The sequence below is a fragment of the Ahaetulla prasina genome, chromosome 1 (genome assembly GCF_028640845.1).
Source record: "Ahaetulla prasina isolate Xishuangbanna chromosome 1, ASM2864084v1, whole genome shotgun sequence".
Classification (NCBI taxonomy): domain Eukaryota; kingdom Metazoa; phylum Chordata; class Lepidosauria; order Squamata; family Colubridae; genus Ahaetulla; species Ahaetulla prasina.
In genome coordinates, this window is record NC_080539.1 from 90042097 (window position 1) to 90066382 (window position 24286).

The window sequence follows — 24286 nt, forward strand, 5'->3', positions numbered from 1 at the left end:
TAAAGAACAGATTGATAAAGTAACAAGTATCTTCCTCAAAATTTCAGAGGAATAGTGACTGTAACTATGGAAAAAAAGATATCTGCTCTTTAGGAGAAAGACTATGACATCTAGATAAAACACCAAAGTGTAAAAAGAATACAGTGACAGCAAAGATTGGATTATCAATTTTCCAGTTTTAACGTATGCCTGTGAAAGTCTGATTATCCAAAAGGCTGAAAGAAAAATAAGAATAAAGTCTTTAAATGTCTGTGTCTTTAAATTATTGAGAATATTTTGGGCCACAATGAAAGAAATAAAACTAAATTAAATAATCCCACTGGAGTGCTCACTGAAATCACTAATAATGAAGCTTAACTTTAGCTACTCTGAACACATAATGGAAAAGAAGGCACCATTAGAGAAGATCCTGTTGCTTGAAAAAAATCAAAAGCAATTGGAATAGAGGTTACAAGAAGACAAGGAGGCTAAATACAATCACTGATACACAAAGATAAGTTTACAGAAACAGAAAAAAAGCAGTTACTGATGGACAGCCCTGGTGAAATTTAAGACTGTCAGGTCACAAGGACTCAGAAGTGATGGTAGAACTGAACAACTTCAGGGAGTCCTGAATGTGATTGGAGGGGTTTTTTTCTGCAGTTATAAGCAGAGCAGGGCTAGTAAGAAGCTGATGGTATCAAGTGAATACTGTAGAATAATTTATGCTAAGAGAAAAGAGGAGTTATTCTTTTGAGGTAAAAAGAAGAAAACGAAAGAATTCCAGCACCATTCTCAACACATGTGAGTAGTAGATATGTTGATGTCCCCTTGTGTCCTATTTGACTTCTAGTTCCATGAGCAACAGAAGAAAATTGACCCATTCCCTTTTGAGTATGTTTGGTTTACATAAAAGAGTGGTTCATTCCTTAAAGGAAAAAAAAATGCTATCTTTGAATTGGTGCTATATATAAACAAGTAGCTGTAGCCCCAGGCCAGGGATTTTCCTGCAGATAGATATGCAGAAACACACCACCTGTAAAATAGAGTGAGAAAATGCATGATGATGCACAAATGCCAGAACAGATTTTACATGTGCACACCAACATATGCAAGGCCAGGCACCAGCTCCGAGCAGCATATGTAAAATGAGGAAATGGAAAGTCATTTGTTTCCCTACAGACATCCTCCTCCTCAAACAACTCCTTGCTGTCATGTACAATAACGGGCAGTCACAAAGCCTGAGCAGTGAATTAATTAGGATTGAGTGTAGTCTAGACTCTAATTCAGGTGGAATTTTTAAAGTGCTGCATCAATGCACTTTCAGCTAAAATGAACGTCTTAATCCTAGCTGCGCAATATAGAAATTTGCTGGTGGTTTGGGCTTGGAACTGGTAAGGCAGGCAAAAGAGGTATCACAGAGAGCAAATTTACGTACCATTTTTGTCTCTTGTGCTCTTATTATTGTGCTAATAATCTGTCATTTGCATTAAGTAACTATAGCTGGAAAATGAGTGGTAAATGAATTGCTGTGTAATTAGATGTAGGGGATCTGGGAGATATGTTTGCAATATGTCCTTCCTTCCAAGTTTTTTTTTTTTTAAATTCTGGCTATGTTTTTCTGAGAAAGGACAATTTGTATAGAAAACTGGTCTTTTGAGAGCCATCAAATGTGATGGAAAACATACTTGACTTGGTCTACCTTATATTTATTTTGAAACATCTGATTTGTGATGGGGAGAGATTTCCATTCTTATGTGAACCATGGTGCTGAGATGGAATATTTATAGAAGGTAGAGCCATTCTCCATCTAAATCCTTCTCTTATTCTTTCTCACTAAAAAGCTGCAGTTATTATTCTTAGAAATAGAGAGTTAGTTAACAAAAAGTGGAGGAAAGTTTTCCCCTTTTTCTTTTTTCTTCCATGGAGACACTAATACCTGGGTTGGAGAAGTAATGCAAAGGAAGTGTTTAAAGATTGCCTAGACTCATTAAGTGAGTGACTGTAAAAATCTAAATTAACTCCTTAATTTAATTCCTTAAATTAACTTCTCCATCTAACTCTACATCCTTCTCAGTGCAGCTGTTGCAATGGAAATCAAATCCTTCACAACTCTTTTTAAAGGAAATCAGAATAACAGAGTTAGAAGGGACCTTGGAGGTCCCTTCTAGTCTAATTTTTTTTTTTTTTACATTTATATCCCGCCCTTCTCCGAAGACTCAGGGCGGCTTACAGTGTATAAGGCAATAGTCTCATTCTATTTGTATATTTACAAAGTCAACTTATTGCTCCCCCAACAATCTGGGTCCTCATTTTACCTACCTTATAAAGGATGGAAGGCTGAGTCAACCTCGGGCCGGGCTTGAACCTGCAGTAATTGCAGGCTACTGTGTTCTAATAACAGGCTCCTTACAGCCTGAGCTATTCCGGCCCTTCCCCTGCTCATGCGGGAACCCCTATACCATTACAGACAAATGCTTATCCAATCTCTTCTTAAAAGCCTCTAATGATGAAGCACCCACAACTTCTGAAAACAAACCATTCCACCGGTTAATTGTTCTCACTGTTAAGAAATTTCTCTTTAGTTCTAGGTTGCTTCTCTCTTTGATTCGTTTCCATCAATTATTTCTTGTCTTGCCTTCTGGTGCTTTGGAGAATAGGTTGACCTCCTCCTCTCTGTGACAGCCCATCAAATATTGGAACACTGCTATCATGTCACCCTTACTTCTTCTTTTCACTAGACTCAACATACTCAATCCCTGCAACCATTCTTCACATGTTTTAGCCTCCAATCCCCTAATAATCTTTGTTGCTCTTTTCTGCACTCTTTAGAGTCTCTGCATCATTTTTATAATATGGCAGCCAAAACTGGATGCAGTATTCTAAGTGTGGTCTTACTAAGGCTTTAGTCAATACAGATAACACAAAGGCCCAAACATGGAAATCCCATCTGATGTCTAGCTTCACTTGGAATTTCAGCATGAGCTCAAAGAGAAGATAGCAATAGCACTTAGACTTATATACCACTTTATGGTGCTTTTAAAGTCCTCTCTAAGCAGTTTACAGAGTCAGCATATTGCCCCCACAATCTGGGTCCTCATTTTACCCACCTCGGAAGGGTGGAAGGCTGAGTCAACCTTGAGCCTGGTGAGATTGGAACTGCCAAATTGCTGGCAGCCGGCAGTCAGCAGAAGTCTGACTGAGCCACCATGGGACTTTTTGCCCTATGTGAAATCTGATTTCAAAACAGAAACATAGGAAGCTGCCATATCTTGTGTCATATACCTAGCTAAGCCTTCTCCAATCTGCTTAAGTAGTGGGTCTTGTCTGTGGGTCTCAGGAAAAGATTATTCCCAGCACTATGAGTTCTGATTTCTGACAGTAATATAGAGTTTTGCTGCTATTCCCAACACTGCTTCAAATCTGATCATGCACATCAGAAAGAAGATTTTTCCTGAACTGATGTAGATCCTTCAGTGGAACAAGATTATTCCTTCTCATGTTTCACAATACTGCCGTCAGGCATGTCTGATCGAGTCAAATCTCCTCATATTCTTGATTCAGTCAAGATTTCAACATTTACTCTGAACAGTCCAATTTACTCAACCAGAAAGAAGATACGACCTGGAGCAATCACACACTTTGGGTGTTGGGGCAGTAAGAATAATGGAGGTGTCATCTGCTCTACCTGAAAGAGACCTGAGGAGAACCGTGAATCAAAGGCAATCATGAGACAAAGGCAACTGTCAAGACCAAAACACAATCAGATTTAAGGATCAAGTCACAACAATGGTCATTCAAAGGATATAGTTGTTAGAAAATGAAATCTGTGCAGATTAATATAAGATAACCCTGGCTGTTAAAATTTACATATTAGTATTAATTCTGTTTAAAAGGGACATGGTGGCTCAGTGGCTAAGACGCTGAGCTTGTCGATCGAAAAGTTGGCAGTTCAGCAGTTCGAATCCCTAGTGCTGAGTAATGTGGTGAGCTCCCCTTACTTATCCCAGCTTCTGCCAAACTAGCAGTTCAAAAGCACATTAAAAATGCAAGTAGAAAAATAGGGACCACCTTTGGTGGGAAGGTAACAGCATTCCGTGTGCCTTTGGCATTGAGTCATGCCGGCCACATGACCACGGACATGTCTTTGGACGGTGCTGGCTCTTCGGCTTTGAAACGGAGATGAGCACCGTCCCCTAGAGTCCCCTAGAGTCCCCTAGAGTCGGGAACGACTAGCACATATGTGCAAGGGGAACCTTTACCTTTACCTATTAATTCTGCTGAATATTCAGTATCAAACTGAATGTTGCAACGTCATAGGATAAGGTTCTATAATATAAATCTCTTTTTAGTAGGTACATTATTCCTCAACCATGAGACAAAGGCAACTGTCAAGACCAAAACATAATCAGATTTAAGGATCAAGTCACAACAATGGTCATTCAAAGGATATAGTTGTTAGAAAATGAAATCTGTGCAGATTAATATAAGATAACTGGCTGTTAAAATTTACATATTAGTATTAATTCTGTTTAAAAGGGACATGGTGGCTCAGTGGCTAAGACGGTGAGCTTGTCGATCGAAAAGTTGGCAGTTCAGCGGTTCGAATCCCTAGTGCTGAGTAATGTGGTGAGCTCCCGTTACTTATCCCAGCTTCTGCCAAACTAGCAGTTCGAAAGCACATTAAAAATGCAAGTAGAAAAATAGGGACCACCTTTGGTGGGAAGGTAACAGCATTCCGTGTGCCTTTGGCATTGAGTCATGCCGGCCACATGACCACGGACATGTCTTTGGACGGTGCTGGCTCTTTGGCTTTGAACGGAGATGAGCACCGTCCCCTAGAGTCCCCTAGAGTCCCCTAGAGTCGGGAACGACTAGCACATATGTGCAAGGGGAACCTTTACCTTTACCTATTAATTCTGTTGAATATTCAGTATCAAACTGAATGTTGCAACGTCATAGGATAAGGTTCTATAATATAAATCTCTTTTTAGTAGGTACATTATTCCTCAACCATGAGACAAAGGCAACTGTCAAGACCAAAACACAATCAGATTTAAGGATCAAGTCACAACAATGGTCATTCAAAGGATATAGTTGTTAGAAAATGAAATCTGTGCAGATTAATATAAGATAACTGGCTGTTAAAATTTACATATTAGTATTAATTCTGTTTAAAAGGGACATGGTGGCTCAGTGGCTAAGACGGTGAGCTTGTCGATCGAAAAGTTGGCAGTTCAGCGGTTCGAATCCCTAGTGCTGAGTAATGTGGTGAGCTCCCGTTACTTATCCCAGCTTCTGCCAAACTAGCAGTTCGAAAGCACATTAAAAATGCAAGTAGAAAAATAGGGACCACCTTTGGTGGGAAGGTAACAGCATTCCGTGTGCCTTTGGCATTGAGTCATGCCGGCCACATGACCACGGACATGTCTTTGGACGGTGCTGGCTCTTCGGCTTTGAAACGGAGATGAGCACCGTCCCCTAGAGTCCCCTAGAGTCCCCTAGAGTCGGGAACGACTAGCACATATGTGCAAGGGGAACCTTTACCTTTACCTATTAATTCTGCTGAATATTCAGTATCAAACTGAATGTTGCAACGTCATAGGATAAGGTTCTATAATATAAATCTCTTTTTAGTAGGTACATTATTCCTCAACCATGAGGCAGAAGAAAACAAAAAAACTGACAAAATGTAATTTGGTGAATAGGATATACCACACAAATCATTACTTGTAATATCTACCTAATTCCTACCTAGCTGCTATTAATCTGTCTAGCCCACATCCTACCTAAGGCTGAGCTAGCCAAACATTATCAGTTCAAATGACTTTAACATTGTAATAAACTGAATTGCTGATGTTCCTAGCAAGTAAGATGTTTTAGTCCAACAAGAGGAACATATCAGAACTTAAGAATACTCTGCAGCTTGAGGAAAGTTTAATTCAACCTGTTTTTCCCTGTCTGGGTGTGTTTAATGTGCATTTTAAATAAAAGACATTGGTCCAGTTACCAATTATTATTTACTTTGGTTATTCATTGTACACTAAGGCCGTCCATAAATGACACAAATATTCCCAATGTGAGCCCCAGCCAAATTATCTATTTGGATATGCACATACATGAATTCATTTGAAGCTTTCTAATTTGTACTAAACCAGAACAAAGAAAGAAAAGAAAATTCTGCATTTTTTTCTAGGTTGTTGTACCTTTGTAAGGACTTTTGGAAGGGGTCAATTCCAAACTGATGCAGAAATGGACCAAATTTTTGAGAATAAATGAGCAAGTCTACGGGCTCAAGTTTTACTGATTTACCCATCCTCAGGCCTTCACATCCTTCAACTAGGGACTGTGCCCGCCAAGAGTTCTGCAATGCTACTAAACTGTAGCCCCTGCCAGCAATGTGTTTGGTGCAACAGCGCGTGAAAGTGCAATTTCGCACAATCCATTGATTGGGTGCACAATGCTGAAAATGACAACTGCTGTGCATGGAGTGATAAGGTGGACTTGCCATTGATTTAGAGGTAAGAGGACAGGGAAGAATATTCTAAAGACCCATTCTGAGAATTATTCATGCACATGATTCCGAAAAAGTATTTCTAGTATTTTTTTTTAAAGTAAAAATATGCAGGCATCTAAACAAAATGCAACTCAGACCAATTCCTGAGCTTTTTATTCTTTCTCCCAAGATTGGATAACTGGGGCAGCTTGAGTCTACTTTAAAATATATCACAGGAGGAAAAAGCATTCATATTCTAACCTGCATATCTAAAAACATTTCATCTAAATGCCTAGAAAGTCTTGTGACACGAGGTTGTTCATCTATCTTTCTAAAAAATGATAACACTGTCTAAAAAGTAAGTTTGGGGGGTGGGAAAGGATGTGAAATAACATGACAGAGCCCGAGCCATTCGACACAGTTATCCAGTAGATTTGAATTCACTTCCATTCTCATACCAGAGATCAGCAAGGCATCAAGCATTGTGGGTAATAGTCAGAATGTTAAAACTGCCATGCAGTGGTTATAAAGCCCATTTCCTCGTTTCATTACTCTGCTGAACACCTAATTCCCATAGGGCTGTCTTATGTCTAAGTATATTTAGCCATATGATATGGCTACATCATCATCATCATCATTATTATTATTATTATTATTATTATTATTATTATTATTATTATTATTATTATTATTATTATTATTATTATTATTATTATTATTATTATCCTTTTCATCTTCTCTACTACCACTTCTTGGTATCATTAATATGATTATTATTACTTTGTTGTTTTACGTGTACACTGAGAGTACACTGAAGTTGTCTACACGGGAAACAAATTCCTTGTTTCTAATCATATTTGGCCAAATAAAGCTATGCTATTCTATTCCATTCCATCCCATCCCACCCCACCCCACCCTACCCTAACCTACCCTATCTGGATTGTTGCAATCTGGAAAAAGTATATGCATTGGAGAAAAGATGGGATAGCATTGTGAAATTCAAAGAGGTCCAAAAGCCATTCAAATCAAACTCTTAACATGTTCAATAAATCCAAAGCTAGAAGAGTTGTAATTGGTATAAGCCTTTCCTAGAAGCACTCTAAGAGCTTATCCAAGCATAATAATCAGCTTCATTCTCCAAGTGCTCTTCCCATTAAGAAGTTTCTTCTAATGTTCTACAAAACATTTCTTCTCATTCAATTAAGTCACAACAGAGAATATAAATAAACATTCAAGTACCGGATCACACACCCTGTTATCTAGGAAGTGCCATTTTGAGACTATAGAACAAACGTAATTTGTTCTATAATCATCACCCATCTCCTTCCACTTATGACTGTATGACTGTAACTTTGTTGCTTGTATCCTTACAATTTATATTGATATTGACTGTTTCCTGATTGCTTATTTGCACCCTATGACTATCATTAAGTGTTGTACCTTATGATTCTTGATGAACATATCGTTTCTTTTATGTAAATTGACAGCATATGCACTAAGACAAATTCCTTGTGTGTCCAATCACACTTGGCCAATAAAAAAGTCTATTCTATTCTATTCTATTCTATTCTATTCTATTCTATTCTATTCTAGAACAAACATAAACCTTAACTCTTTTAACACTTTTAGCTTTTTCTTTTTTTTCTTTTTCTTACTTTATATTAGTTTGCATTAGCTTTTATCTTCCTTTTTAAAAACCTTTAACAAAAATATCTGTGTGTTTATGAACAGCAGTAGCAGAATGTATATACCAGGGCCCAGATGGATGATCTCCAGACCAACAAGGTACCAAAGTGAAAGAAGGAAGCTTTTGTACAATGGACATCTATGTTCCTCTTCCCCTAAGGGAGGAGATACTGCAGTTGCATCATGACAATAAAACAGCAGGCTGTAGAGTGGGGTGAAGATGTTTAAAACCCCAACATAGACAATGCAGACATTAAAGATTATGTTTCCTCTTGTCATGTCTATGATCAAGCAAAACCAATTCCTGCTAAACCAGCTTGGTTATTGCAGCCACTAAAGATCCCATCACAGCTCTGGGATACTGTTTCTCTAGATTTTATCACCAATCTTCCCCCAGTGCAGGGATATACTACCAATCTAGTTGTAGTGGATTTATTTATATATGGTTCATTTTATTCCTTGCAAGGGCCTCCTGACAGCCCAGGAAGCAGCTCTACTGGTTTTGGACCAGGTCTTTAGACATAGAGGATTGCTCAATCATGCGATTTCAGAGGAAGTCAGTTCATTTAACAGAGGCCCTGTGGCACTTATTAAGTATTAAAGTTGATTTGTCTTCCTTGCATCATCCAGAGTCCAGTGGAGAATCTGAGAAGCTAACCATATGTTGCAGCTACATTTAAGATGCTTTATTTCATACCAGCAAGACAACTGGACTGATCTTATAATAGAGGTGGGTTTCAGCAGGTTCTGACCAGTTCTGGAGAACCGGTAGTGAAAATCCTGAATAGTTCATAAAACTGGTAAATATCACCTCTGACTGGCCCCACCCCCATCTATTCTCTGCCTCATGAGTCCCAGCTGATTGGGAGGAAATGGGGATTTTGCAGTAACCTTCCCCTGGAGTGGGGTGGGAATGGAGATTTTACAGTATCCTTCCCAGTGGTGGGATTCAGCCAGTTTGCACCATTTCGGGAGAACCGGTTGTTAACTTTCTGAGCAGTTTGGCAAACTGGTTGTTGGAAGAAATCATTAGGGCAGAGAACCGGCTGTTAAATCACTTGAATCCCACCACTGATCCTTCTCCTGCCACACCCACCAAGCTATGCCCACCAAGCCATGCCATACCAACCAAACTATGCCCACAGAACCAGTAGTAAAAAACTTTGAATCCCACCACTGGCTTCTACCCATTACTGAAGTTGCTTACAAAATGCCGTCTACTCCTTGAGCAATATATCCCTCTTCCAAGCAACTGACAGATTCCACCCATGGTTCTTGCCCCAACAGCCAGGCAAGAAATCACCATTCCTCATGCTTCAGATTTCCTCCATGGGAGGCAAGCTGCCCAAAATATCTTAAAGGAGAAGATAGAACTAGTGCAGACGATGTTTCCAAAAATCAGCAGATGCAGACAGACAAGAGATAGGTAGAATTGCATATTTTGTGTCCAATTGTGTGTCCAATCACACTTGGCCAATAAAAATTCTATTCTATTCTATTCTATTTGATGTGGCTATCTATAAAATTTCTGACTTCTTTGAGGCTTTCCAAGAAACTAGACTTTTTTTTTAATTTGCATTTATATCCCACCCTTCTCCGAAGACTCAGGGTGGCTTACACTATGTTAAGCAATAGTCTTCATCCATTTGTATATTATATACAAAGTCAACTTATTGCCCCCAACAATCTGGGTCCTCATTTTACCTACCTTATAAAGGATGGAAGGCTGAGTCAACCTTGGGCCTGGTGGGACTTGAAACTGCAGTAATTGCAAGCAGCTGTGTTAATAACAGACTGTCTTAGTCTGTTGAGCCACCAGAGGCCCTTGGTGACTTGAAAGATATTGGCCTTTTCTCAGTGATTAAGCAAATAAACCTAGTAACATTCCATTTGTAATTGCCAGCATCCGTGAAGATTCACCCTACATTCCATCCATTGTTAATGGAAGAGGGATTCCGCTGTACTTTGTGTGCAAAGGCAGCAGCTCTCTCAAATAATAGTCAATGGGGCAGAAGAGTACAAGGTAGAAGCAGTGCTAGACTCTGGACGCAGAGGGAAGCAGGTTCAGTCAGTGCTTGATACATTGGAAAGGATATCCAGAGATGGAGAGATGATGAGAGGCAGTGATAATGTGCATGTACCACAATTGGTACACCACTTTCAGGACCAATACTCTAATAAATTGGCAACTACTGACTTGGCAAGAGTTTTCGGGATGATTAAAATGAGCAGAGGGATTCTTCCATGGCAGGGATCCCCAACCTTGGTCCCTTTAAGACTTGTGGACTTCAACTCCCAGAGTCCCTCAGCCAGCAAAGCTGGCTGAGGTACTCTGAGAGTTGAAGTCCACAAGTCTTAAAGGGACCAAGGTTGGAGACTCCTGTTCCATGGGATAGAAAGCACCATAGGGAGATCAAGGGAAGGCCAACAGATATCAAAGACAGGGTGAAGATCACTTCTATGGGTGCAGCTTAGTTACAGGATACATTGTGTGATCTTGTGGAGTTGCTGGCAGAAGAGGGGAGTGACAGCTGCATTTTGTTCCTACAGTCCACAGTCAGCTTCTGCATGAACTCGGAAAGGGAAGATGAGGCCGAAGAGGAAGGTGATATAATGGTATGTGGAGAATTACCTTGGAAGACTAGATGTAGAGACTATCAAAGGAATGGACAGATAAGAGACAACATAGTCTGCTGTTAGATAGTGGATGGATAAAGGGGTTCAGAAGAGATCCTCCCTAATTTTGGGGGCTATAAGAGAGATGAAGTGCATGGAGAAATGTACTTTATACCTCTGACAAAGAAAAACTAATATTCATCCTTTTAAGTACATTATTTGCAGAAGCCAATACTCTCGATAGAATTTTTGGATGAATCAGCTTTAATATCATACCTATTTGATACCATTATAACATTTTTAAGGCATTGAAGCCATTGATGTTATCTGAGGTATTATCTGAGATTTCAGTTCTTAGTTCATGTTTGGAATAACCCAAAAACGTTCCGTTTAAAAATATTCTTGAACTCTCCATAGAGATCTGTTACAAGTTTTACTTCTGTCATGGATTCCATCAAATAAGAGAGCATCTCTCAGGTGCCTTTGAAGTGGCCAAGATGTCTGGTCCGTATCGATCTATTAAAACATGCTGAAGTTGAAAATACTGCCACTGCTGTGAAATGGGAGGATCAAATTTAATTTGAAGTTGGGAGAAATCCTTTAAAAAGTTTTTGCATAATAATTGGTTTACCCACATAATCCTGTCTTCTGTCTAAACTTTTCATCATCTATTTTCAGAGTAGAGGTTTTTTCAAAGAGCTAAAATTCATGTGTCTTGTTATCAAAACCCAATCTATATCCCTATGTATTTATTTATTAAATTTATATAGCAAAAAGATGCCCACCCATCTTCTTGGAAATAAAGCCCCTTTCTTCCCATATCTTTTATCCCAAAAGTTGCCATGACCACAAGGGAAAGAGCTTTCTTACACAGCCTACAAAGGCAAATATTCCATTATATTTTCATTCCACACTCTGAAGTTTGATAAAATATAAGCCCATTTACCGTTTTACAAATCAGATCAATTTAAACCATTTCCTTCAAATTATAATCTCAATTTAGCCAAAGAAAACTTCACTGATTTACTATCCCAAATTTTTTTTTATTTTTATTTGTCACAACATTATATACAGGAACATATATTGAAAGGAAACAATAGGACAGGAACAGTAGGCACTTTTGTGCACTTATGCACGCCCCTTATAGTCCTCTTAGGAATGGGGTGAGGTCAATGGTAGACAGTTTTTGGTTAAAGCTTTTAGGAGTTGGAGAGGAGACCACTGAGTCAGGTAGTGTATTCCAAGCATTAACAACTCTGTTACTGAAGTCATATTTTCTGCAATCAAGATTGAAGCGGTTAACATTAAGTTTGAATCTGTTGTTTGCTCTTGTATTATTGCTATTGAAGCTGAAGAAGTCTTTAACAGGAAGGACAGAAAGAGACAGAAATTCTCTAAACAAGCTATTAATTTCTAGGAAATATTTATTTGTTATTAATGTCTGTTTCTTAAATAGTGAATTAAGCTTCAGTTTCCCAAACTGTCCATAATTTTCAGGCATGAAATTCTCTTACATATTGATTTTTAAAAAAAAAACCATAATAATAATAAACCCATAATACGGAATTAACAGAGCATGCAATTGTAATGAAACTCATCAGGGAATATTAGTGTTGCCAGACAATCCTTTTTCCTACAATCTTTTCCTTTATAGTAAATCAAAAGGTATTGTTTGGCTTGAATCAATCATTGCTTTTTAAGGGTGAATCACTTTTGATTTGCTAGGTTTCACTTGTAGGGATGAAAACTTTCAAAGCAATGTGATTTTAAAAAGAAACCCACCGTATGTGTATTGAGTTCTGTTCAGGAAGACTGTCATTACTTCAGTAATGAAAATATACCCAGGCATGTATTAATCTGATGATAATTCTCATTCTCTCTGTGTCTGTCATTCTCTCGCATACAGATGTACACAAATTTTCTAGGTGGTTTATTCCCAAGGCTATTTGCCTCTTTTGTTCTAAATTCTGACCAAAATTCACTAAGGGAGTGGGGTGGGGGAGAGAAGTTGAGTACACAGTAACTGAGAGGAGACTGGAGCACCAGAAAGAGGTTTCACTTTGAAGTTGAAGGTTGGCAGATATTTATCGTATTTATTTATTTTTAATCCAATTTTTACACTGTCCATCTCACCTAGGTGATTCTGGGTGGTCTACAAAGATATGAATCGTATCATTCTGGGATGTCTATGGAGATTCTCAGTCATCCAGGTCATGGTTGTCCCAAAGGTGCTAGTTCAAGAGGCAATTGGACTTCCTGGTTTTTCTTTGAAGACGTTTCGCTTCTCATCTGAACAGCTGAAAAAGCTTCTTGGATGAGAAGTGAGATGTCTTCAAAGAAAAACCAGAAAGTCCAGTAGCCTGTTGAAAAAGCACCTTTGGGAGGATCACTCTGGGACGTCGGCTGGAGGGAAGGAAGAGTGCAAGAAAGCCTGGGAGGATGAGCAGACTGGTAAGATAGGTCTGAAAGGGAACGTGATGTAATGGTATGGGAGAAAATCCTTGAGAGACAGGCCAAAGAAACACTGTCTAGGGCAGGGGTCTCCAACCTTAGTAACTTTAAGGTTTGTGGACTTCTGGGAGTTGAAGTCCACAAGCCTTAAAGTTACTAAGGTTGGAGACCCCTGGTCTAGGGAATGCTTGGGTAAGAGAGGGCATAGCCCAGAGCTGTATAATGGATGGAAAAAAAGACTCAGAAGGATTTCCTTAGCTTCTCAGGCAGGAATAGGAGATGGCAGGAGATTTTTAGTTTCAGATCGGTAAGGTTCTGTTAACATAGCCTTACAATAAAATAGAATTAGCTCATCTGGTGGGGTTTCCCGTCTTGTTTATCTGGGAATGGTGACAATATGCCATGCTGAGAGATGCTGAGGGGAGATGGAGACAGAGCGGGCGAGTGGCTTCGTAAAACCACTCTGAGATCCTTGTGGGTTTTGTTTTGGCTCTTTCTGCTGATCCATGGTTCATCTGGACTAGTTGAGCAGAAATTCTGGGACGTTTTGTGCTTGCTCCACTTCAAAATAGAAGTTTCTGTTTCATGTTCACCTCTGCTAAAGAATGAGATACGCATCTTTTCAAAATAGAAAACTTTGCCATTTAAAATGAAGATATTGGAGGGTCCAGCAGTACAATTTTATTTTTCCTTTAACTGAGGAAAGGCTCCTTTCAAGCAAGAAACATGTACATAACAGAAAAGAAGCCTAGAGAGCGCCTGGAGGTCCAGCCGCTCCGAACCAGACCGAACACTAGTGAGGTCATATATTCAGACCTACCTAGTGGCGATCAGGGTGGCGAAACATAACTATTTCTCCGCACTCATCGCATCGGCAGATAATCGCCCAGCCACCCTGTTTAGGGTGACCCGCTCCCTGCTCAGGCAGGAGGCTCGGGAGGACCCCTTACAGGGACGTGCTGAGGATTTTGTGCAGTATCTGTCTGATAAAATCGCTCAGATTCGGGACGGCTTGGACACTGATTGGATAGATTCAGGTGGGATGGCGGAGACGAGTCTTGAGAATGTTATCTGGGCTGAGTTCGATCCTGTGACTCCTGAGGACATGGACAGGTTGTTGGGTAGGTTGAATTCCACCACATGTTTATTAGACCCGTGCCCCTCCTGGATGGTGCTGGCCACCCGGGAGGTTACACGAGGCTGGCTCCAGGAAGTTACCAACGCTTCTTTGTTGGAGGGTGTTTTCCCTGCCGCTTTGAAAGAGGCGGTGGTGAGGCCCCTCCTTAAGAAGCCCTCCCTGGACCCGGCTATTTTAGCAAACTATCGTCCAGTCTCCAACCTTCGCTTTTTAGCGAAGGTTGTTGAGAGTGTGGTGGCATATCAGCTTCCTCAGCACGTGGAGGAATCTGTCTATCTGGACCCGTTCCAGTCCGGTTTCAGGCCCGGTTACAGCACCGAGATGGCTTTGGTCGCGTTGGTGGATGACCTCTTGAGAGCCCGGGACAGGGGTTGTTCCTCTGTCCTGGTTCTTTTAGATCTCTCAGCGGCTTTTGATACCATCGACCATGGTATCCTGCTGCGACGGTTGGAGGGATTGGGGGTGGGAGGCACCGTTTATCGGTGGTTCTCCTCCTATCTCTCTGACCGCTCACAGACGGTGTTGGCAGGGGGGCAGAGATCGGCCCCGAGGCGCCTCACTTGTGGGGTGCCTCAGGGATTTGCTCTCTCGCCTCTCCTGTTCAACATCTACATGAAGCCGCTGGGTGAGGTTATCCTTGGTTTCGGGGTGGATTATCATCTGTACACTGATGATACGCAGCTGTACATTTCCACCCCGAGCCACCCCAATGAAGCCGTTGAGGTGATGGGCCGGTGTCTTGAGGCCGTGCGGGTCTGGATGGGGAGGAACAGGCTCCAACTCAACCCTTCCAAGACAGAGTGGCTGTGGGTACCAGCGTCCCGGTACAGTCAGTTTACACCATCGCTGACTGTGGGGGAGGAAGTACTGACCCCCAGGGAGGGAGTGCGCAACTTAGGCGTCCTCCTGGATGATCGGCTGTCCTTAGAGAATCATTTGACAGCCGTCGCCAGGGGAGCATTTTATCAGGTCCACCTGATTCGCCAGTTGCGCCCCTTCCTTGACCGGGACGCCTTACGCACAGTCACTCATGCCCTCGTCACCTCCGCCTGGACTATTGCAATGCTCTCTACATGGGGCTCCTTGAAGAGCACCGGAGGCTCAGTTAGTCCAGAATGCGGCGTGGGTGATAGAGGGAGCACCGCGTTGCTCCCATATAACACCTATCCTCGCGGCCTACACTGGCTACCGTAGTCTTCAGGTGCAATTCAAGGTCTTGGTTACCACCTTTAAAGCGCTCCATGGCTTAGGACCGGGATACCTTCGAGACCGCCTTCTGCCGCCGATTGCCTCCCAACGACCTGTGCGCTCCCACAGAGTGGGCCTCCTCAGGGTGCCGTCGACCAAACAATGTAGGTTGGCGGCCCCCAGGGGGAGGGCCTTCTCTGTGGCGGCACCAGCCCTGTGGAACGAGCTTCCTCCAGGATTACGACAACTACCCGACCTCCGGACCTTCAGACGTGAACTGAAGACTCTATTATTTCAGCGTGCGGGACTAGCCTAAGATAAAATGTTTTAGCATATTTTAATGGGGTTTTTATTGGTTTCTATTGTTTTAGTGATCAGGCCATGATAATATTTAGTTTTAACTGGGTCTTAATGTTTATTTATTATATTGTTTTAATATGCCTGTGAACCGCCCTGAGTCCTACGGGAGATGGTGCGGTATATAAGTTTGATTAATAAATAAATAAATAAATAAACAGAGTTGGAAGGGATCTTGGAGGTCATCTAGTCCAACCCCCTGAGAAGTACGCCTTGTGTAAGACTGCTTTGATCTGGAAAACCCTTGTTATTCAATAACTTCCAGCACTTATGAATAGAGGAATGCAGTCTAGTGCAGGATTTCATATCCTACTCACCTCATAGCATAAAAAAATAAAGATGGGAATATGCTTTCAACTCCATTTCTCTATCCCATATCTTTTCCCGGGTGCCACTGTTTTTCCAGGTGTCACCATTTTTCCTGTTTCCTGAATGGGATCCCTGTTCTATTCATTGTTTCCCAAGCTGTATTGAACTGAATCCAGCTGAATCCATGGGCCCTTTCTCGTGGGTTATTTAACTTTCCTTGTACTGGCAGAAACTGTACAAGTTAAAAAATAAAAATGCAATTGTCACCTGCAATCATTACTTTGACATAGGTATGCTGTCAGAAAATGCAGCTGCCTTTATTTTCAGCATATTAAGACAAGAATTGCTGAATTCATACCAAATTCATACAGCTTTGTTTCTCTTCCCTTCCCCAAACATTTCCAGCCATCAGGAAAACGTCATTCTCCTTAACTTGGACAGGAAAGGCGATGGATTTTGACAAACGGCTAGACCAATAAGTTTAGCCGTCTGTCAAAACATGTTCTGTTTTGCAAGGCACATATCTTTTAGGCTCGGTTTTATGTCTATTCCAGAAGACTCTGCAACCCAAAAATAGCAGTTAATTGACATGTACGATGAAGCAGCAAAGAGAGAACTTATATCACTTTAATACGCAACCCTTTCTGAAAGCACACACAGCTACCTCTGGTCAGCAGCCATAAAACTAATTGTCTGAGCTGAATCTCTTAGGTTTCAACTCAGGCAAAGAGGGAGAATCTGATTTGTAAGCAGGGGTGGTTCAGGAGAAACTCTAGCTAAGATTCTGTGCAGTTCAGAGAACCCCCAAATTCCATTCCTAGCTGGCCCCTCCCACCCTGCCTTGCCCCTCCCAGGAATCCCCATGTGGCCTGTTTTAGTGCAGGGCGTACATGGAGGCTCGGGGAAGGCAAAAAAACAGGCCTACAGAATTTTGGGAGGGCTGGAAACAGGCTTATTTCTGGCCTCCAGAGGGCCTCTGGAACCTTGGAGAGCCTGTTTTCGCCCTCCTGGAGGCTCAAGAAAAGCTTCTGGAGCCAGGGGAGGGCAAAAACGCCCCCCCCCCGCTGTGGTGCAGGAAGCTGACTAGGCCACGCCCACCATGGCCACGCCCACCCAGCAACCTGGCAGAGAACCCCTTGTTAAAATTTTTGAAGCCCACCCCTGTTTGTAAGCCTCACCACACAATGCAGAAAGCCTTGGAAGACAGGGCCCATTGACTATGGGGGATATATCTGCACCAGCCTAAAGGGGCCAATACCGATCTTATCGCTTAGAGGTCACCTGAATGAGTTATCCTCAGAGCAGTTGATAAAATTCATGAAATCATACCCCCTGGCAAATCCAGCATCAGGATGATGAGGAAATAGTACTTAGCAAAGTTAAGGCTGCCATAAGTCTGCCTTAGATAGGAGCTAGGGATCAGGTGAAAGCAATGTCATAAGGACACAATAGGGAAAAAGAGATTGTCAGATCATTTGTGCTGCAGTTAGACTCAAAAAGCAAAAGAATAAACAGGAACAGGCTTTGTAAAGCATTTTTCCTGCTCATGCCAACTTTTCACAATGCCTTTTGGAGTACAAATCCACAGTGTCATGAGATTTTATGCCAGCCTGGCCTTTAAGCCTCAATAATGATGCCACCTTGTACAGCCCGCAACTGGCCCCTATCACTTCTCCATTTTCCAAGTTCTGCTGAGGGGCCTTTCAATTCACATGGATCTAAATACCAACACCTAGACCAGGGGTCTGCAAACTTGGCTCTTTTAAGACTTGTGGACTTCAACTCCCAGAGCAAAGCTGGCTGAGGAACTCTGGGAGTTGAAGTCCACAAGTCTTAAAAGACCCAAGTTTGCAGACCCCTGGTCTAGACAAACAAACAATAATTCAGGTTCTGGTTCTTAAACCCAGCAGTGTTAACTTTTGATGAAGTCTTTCGTTTTGGAAAGATGACAGGAAGTCAAGCTAAGGACATAACAAACCTGGCAAAAAGTTATGTCCCAGTAGATCCACTTTGCTTTAAAATAGCATGGAACAAATCTTTTCATAAATCTTTAAGGATATTAGAAACCAAACATGAGCCAGAAAGAGAATTCAGAAGTATTGTATGGATAGTGAGTAGAATAGAAACATTATTGATTCAGTCATCTGACCGTATCAAAGTATGGATAGTACTAAATTAATTATTTTCTGAAGAAAATGCATAACTATTCTTTTATGATATTTTCTTTTCTTTTTTCTGTGAGGGGAGAAAGAGAGGGGATTAGACAAATTAGAGATGGAAAAGGCCATCAGGATTGGATGACAAGAATTTCTTAAAACATATATGATCAGTTTTCCAGCTTTCAGATATAATTACAACTTACCAAATCAGATTCTTTAATCAAAGATTGGCAATGAATTAGAGAAATTGCTCACTTAATGGACATGTGGACTAATTAATCTAGATTGCAGAAAATATGACTTCAGTAACAGAATCATCAGTGCTTGGAATACTTTACCTGACTCTGTGGTCTCTTCCCATAATCCTAAAAGCTTCAACCAAAAACTTTCTACTATTGACCTCACCCATTCCTAAGAGGACCATAAGGGGCGCACAAACGTGCCTACCATTCCTGTCCTATTGTTTTTGTTTTTGTTTTTTTTCTTTTCTTTTCTTCTTCCTATATATATATTGATGCTTATACCTCCTAATATTCACTCATATATATGTTTATATACTATATAATCCTTTTTATATGATGTTGTGACAAAAATAAATAAATAAAAAATAAATAATTGAAAAATTAAAATTATAATATTTTAGAAAGAATAAAAAGTCAGTGATGGGCTTTGAAAAACTTTTATACTTCTTTTTACAAAGCACAATACCTAAGTAGATAAGAATGATCTGTTGTACATCCCTGTTGTTAAAATTCTAGCTAGTGTCTCTTTGAAAAAAATGGAAAGGAAATGTAGGGTACCATCAATGGGTTGACACCTTGTGAGTCCAGGGAAGATAAATGATAATCAGCCCTTAACATGCTAAGAACTATTTCATTTTTTTTCTAAGTAGGGCGTTGAAGAGATTTAGTAATTTATAGCGCAAGGAGTAATTACAATCCTGGTGGAAATGTCCAATGAGACCATACCTCTGGCTACATATTGAAAGGATTAATTTCTATCAGAAATATTTCTTATGCAATGCAGAATTAAAACGCAGTGTGGCCTGCAGATGGAAAGGAGGAGAAAGAAATCTGTTTAATGAATAAACTGGCCACCCAAGTTGATTAAAAATGTAAAACAAATGAGTTGGACCTTGAAAAAAATAACAACAGCATGCATTGGCTGGCTTATCCCATTAGTAAGGCTCTCTTAAGAAAATAGGAAGAGAGAGAGAGGAGGGAGGGAGAGATGGAGGAAGGGAGGGAGGGAGGGAGGGAAGAAAGAAGGAAGGAAGGAAGGAAAGAAGGAAGAAGGAAGGAAAGAAGGAAAAGAAAGAGAGAGAGAGAGAGAGAGAGAGAGAGAGAGAGAGAGAGAGAGAGAGAGAGAGAGAGAGAAGTTTGTGCTTCTTCCACAAGCTTGAAGACTTTATAGCAACACCCAACCCAATTTAACTTTTCGATGCATGGCAACCTGCCAGCCAACGCTCAGGTTCCATATGCTCAGCAAAGAGCCCAACAGCCACTATGCAATCCTATTGTCAGGCTGGAGAGATAAAATACCGCATAGTTCTGTTCAAGCTGATTTCTTGGACTTGCTGTGTGACATTGACAAGTCACCTTCTAAAATTAGCACACTCCGATAATGAGTCTATCTCCTTCTGCTAACAATGTTAAATCTCCGGACATAGCTGAGCAATCTGGCTCTCCTTCAGTAGGCCAGCCAAATGTCTGACTGCAGCTTTTTTTTTCTCTAGCAGGGGCATGGCAGTGGAATGGGAATACGATTTATAAGGAGGACGAGATGTCTAGGACAAAGTTTATGAGCGCTTTTTTAGAAGGTTGTATTACCAGAATGGCTTGCATGGGGAGCTGTAGTAAGAAACATTTACAGTCTACTACGGTGTTTCTCAACCTTGGCAGCTTAAAGATGAGCAGATTTCAACTCCCAGAATTCCCCAGCCAGCTAGGGAATTCCTGGAGTTGAAGTCTGCACATCTTCAAACTATCAAAATTGACAAACAAGTTGGTGTAGATTGTCCTCCAATAGATGGCAATTTAAGAACTTACTAATCAGGCCTGCCAAAATACTTTGTGTTTATAGAAATTTAGAGAGGATGGATGCCCAAGTGTCATCTCTTTCTTTTCCCACAGCATTATCACAGGTGTATTTTAACTATGCACTTATTCCCTTAATTTATAATCCTCATTTTTATTGAACAAGCTCAACCAGCAATACAAGAAGACTGAAATGGCTGGGGAAAACAAGCCTACAACAAATGACGGTTCACTCTTAAAGCAATAACGAAACATAAACAAATAAATGAAATAACCTAACCAACTTCCTCAAAATAACTTGCAGAATTAGCGTGCATATCACACCTCTCTGTATAAAATGCTGGATTAAATGGGCATAGAACCTGATGATGACTGGGTGGGGAGGGTGTCTGAAATCCCCTTTGTCCCACTAAAGGGAACGCTAAAATAAGGAAGCGGATTTTCAGAAGAACAGTAGTTTATAAAGGAAACCCATAGTTCTAGATTTTTTTTAATTAGCTGGGTAATGTATTACCGTATTTTTCAGAGTATAAGAGGCACCTTTTTCCCCCCCAAAAAATCTGGGTGCGTCTTATACTCCAAATGTAGCCCCACCCAGCTTCTCAAACAAAAGTTTCAGAGGATGAAAAAAGCATCAGAAATGGAGCTTCAGAAAAAAAGCCCCAAATGGAGCTTCAGAAAAAAAGCCCCAAACGGAGCTTAGAAAAAAAGCCCCAGAGCCTCAGAAAAGAAGCTCCCAAACAGAGCTTCAGAGGCTTTTTTTCTGAAGCTCTGTTTCGGAAGCTTTCAGAGGCAGAAAAAAAAGCAAAAAAAAAAAAGCAAGGCACAGAGCTCACAACCAAGGAACCTGTTGCTAAAATTCACCTCTGGGAGCAGCTGATTGAGGGTATTCTGGAAGGCAATCCACCTGCCAATCAGCTTTTTTTTATTTTCCTCCCCAAAAACTAAGGTGCGTCTTATACTCTGAAATATACGGTAAGTGGTTGGTACTCTATTATAGTGTATATAGGTTTGGCTGAAGAACAGACAGAAATGTTGGGCTCAATTGTGGTTGCAAGTCAAGGATTATCTGTGTACTGAAATAGAGGGAAGTGTGAAAGGAACATTGCTCATTTGTGTTTGAGGTGAAGAGAGGATCAATTCTCCTTTCTACAGTATTGTAGGCAATGTAAAAGGTAACGGTAAAGGTTCCCCTCGCACATATATGCTAGTCGTTCCTGACTCTAGGGGGCGGTACTCATCTCCGTTTCAAAGCTGAAGAGCCGGCACTGTCCGAAGACGTCTCCGTGGTCATATGGCCGGCATGACTCAACACCAAAGGTGCACAGAACACTGTTACCTTCCCACTAAAGGTGGTCCCTATTTTTTCTACTTGCATTTTTACGTGCTTTCAAACTGCTAGGGTGGCAGAAGCTGGGACAAGTAACGGGAGCTCACCCCGTTACGTGGCACTAGGGGTCACGCTGAACTGACCTTTCGATTGACAAGCTTACCGTCTTAGCCACTGAGCCACTGCGTCCCATGTTGGCAATGTAACAGAAATTTAATTTGTTGTGCAACTTAATCAGAATCCCACCTCCCTGACTATTGTGAACATGGTTAAGGAGTAGAACAGCTACATCACAGGTCTAGAATTTACTCTCATCTACATACATCTGTTGTGCCTCGTCCGCTTTTCCCGCAGCCGGGCCCGTCTTATCTGCTTCCGAACGCTGAGGAATGTCCTAGCATGCCTCCCGGCCCCAGCCCTGGCTCCATGCCCAGACAGGCCAAAGAAGAAGAAGTGCCTCCCGGCCCCAGCCCTGGCTCCATGCCCAGACAGGCCGAAGAAGAAGAAGTGCCTCCCGGCCCCAGCCCTGGCTCCATGCCCAGGCAAATGGAGCAACTAGACCCCTCCCCCACAGCACGTGAGCCTGAGGAAGGTCAATTACCAACAGCTGCAGACTGAGTCACACCCCATGGCCTATATAAAGGATCTGCTTTCTGGCATTCTCTGAGTCAGGCAAAGTCTACCTTATCTTGCTGAAGTCACTTTCTGGTCTCCTGCCTGCCTTGAGAACTTTGCTAGGACTTTGGCAGAGCTGCAGAGGCACGTCTGATTCCGATTTCCCTGACCCGGCCGTCAGAGGAGGAGTGGGACACGACAACATCCTTTATCTCCTACAGGTATTTGACCTAACATCCAAGCTTCCATATTGACAATGGAGAAGATTTTTTTTAGTGGGGGTCAAGTCTGCAGAAGTGAATTCGGCAACAGGTCTTCTCCAGAGACAGGTCTTCTCCAGAGACAGGTCACTCATTTTCTCCCTCTCTCCCATTCTCCCACCCTTTTTCTCCCACTTAGTGGAGAAATTCAAATATCCATTAATCCTCAGAGCAGATTCCCAGGGTCTGTATGATTTGCTTTCAGGGCTCATTCTAGGTGGAAAATTCACGAACACCAGCCATGTGGACTTCTCTAAATATATTTAGGAGAATCCTAGAATCTCCATTCCTTGTAGAAATGGGTGTCAAGGTTCCAGAAAAACCTCTTCTGCATAAAAAAATCTCAGAAGCCATTGACTTTCAGAGTTCTTTACTAGCATGAGGAAACTGGCACACGATGAGTGAAATTCCAAAACTGAACTTCCAGATTCTTTTCCCAGTTATACAAACCCCAAGAGTCCCACCCCCCTGACCCCTTTGATGGTCACATGGTCCCATGTTCTCCCAGTTCATTCGAATATCTTCTCGCCACTCTTCCTGCAGATGTGAACACCATCCGACCTTGACCGCTTGAAGAATGTTACCATACCCCTCAACCCCCCCTTCTTCCCCTCAGGGGAAAAATGTGGCAGCGTCTGGAACCCTAAAGTCTAGTATGGTTTCCAGGCCTGACAATGGGGTCCATTAAATTAGGAGACCCTGAAATCTATCAAGGTCAAGATAATAACACAAGGTAAATGTACGCATAGATGAACTTATGACTTGGTTCGATATTCTTCTGACTGCTAGGAAGAAGACCTATTATCCTTCAGAATAATATTACTTACCGTATTTTTCAGAGTATAAGACACACTTTTTTCCCTCCTAAAAGAGGCTGAAAATTTGGGTGTGTCTTATACTCTGAATGTAGCTTTTTCGAAGCTTTTTTTTCAGCCCTAACGAGGTGCCAGCGATGGTAGCGAGTGACGCAAGCAATCTCCTTGCTAAGCTTTTTTTGAGTGAAGTGATTTTCCATGCTTTGCCTGCTCCATCCGACTCTCAGCTGTGAAGCTTTTATTCAGCCCTAACGAGGTGCTGGTGGGTGAAGCGATCTCCGTGGTTTGCCTGCTTTTCTCATTGCTTCTCCCTCCAAAGATCAGTTGTACTTTAGAAGCTGTTTTTTATCCCCAAGCAGGGGATAAAAAACAGCAAACTAATGTGCTGAAGCTGACCAGACTAAAGATGCTATAGAGATGAATACCTGGTAGGCAGATTTTTTTTCCTAGTTTCCTCCCCAAAAGCAATGTCTTTTACTCTGGTGCATCCTATACTCTGAAAAATACCGTACCTAATTTCTGCTCCCCCATTTCCACCCTAGCTTTAGCAGAAGCAAATTGGTTTGTACTGAAGCTTCTACTAAGACAGATCTTGCCTCCCTCTGCTGTCCAAGGAATAGAGATGGTAAAATATTAACAATTTCACACCTGCCTTCATCCCATGTGCTCTAAAGATAGGCTTGTATCCCAAACAGTTCCATCTGGTTCAGATTGCTGGCCGGAGCTCCTGATGCAAAAAACCCCCCCAAAAACCAAGCTTGTTATACGAACATCCTCTGAGGCTTGCATGCTGTCAGTGTCCACACTGGGGTTGCTTGTGCTGCCCACGCAATCAGTACAGATGTTGTTGC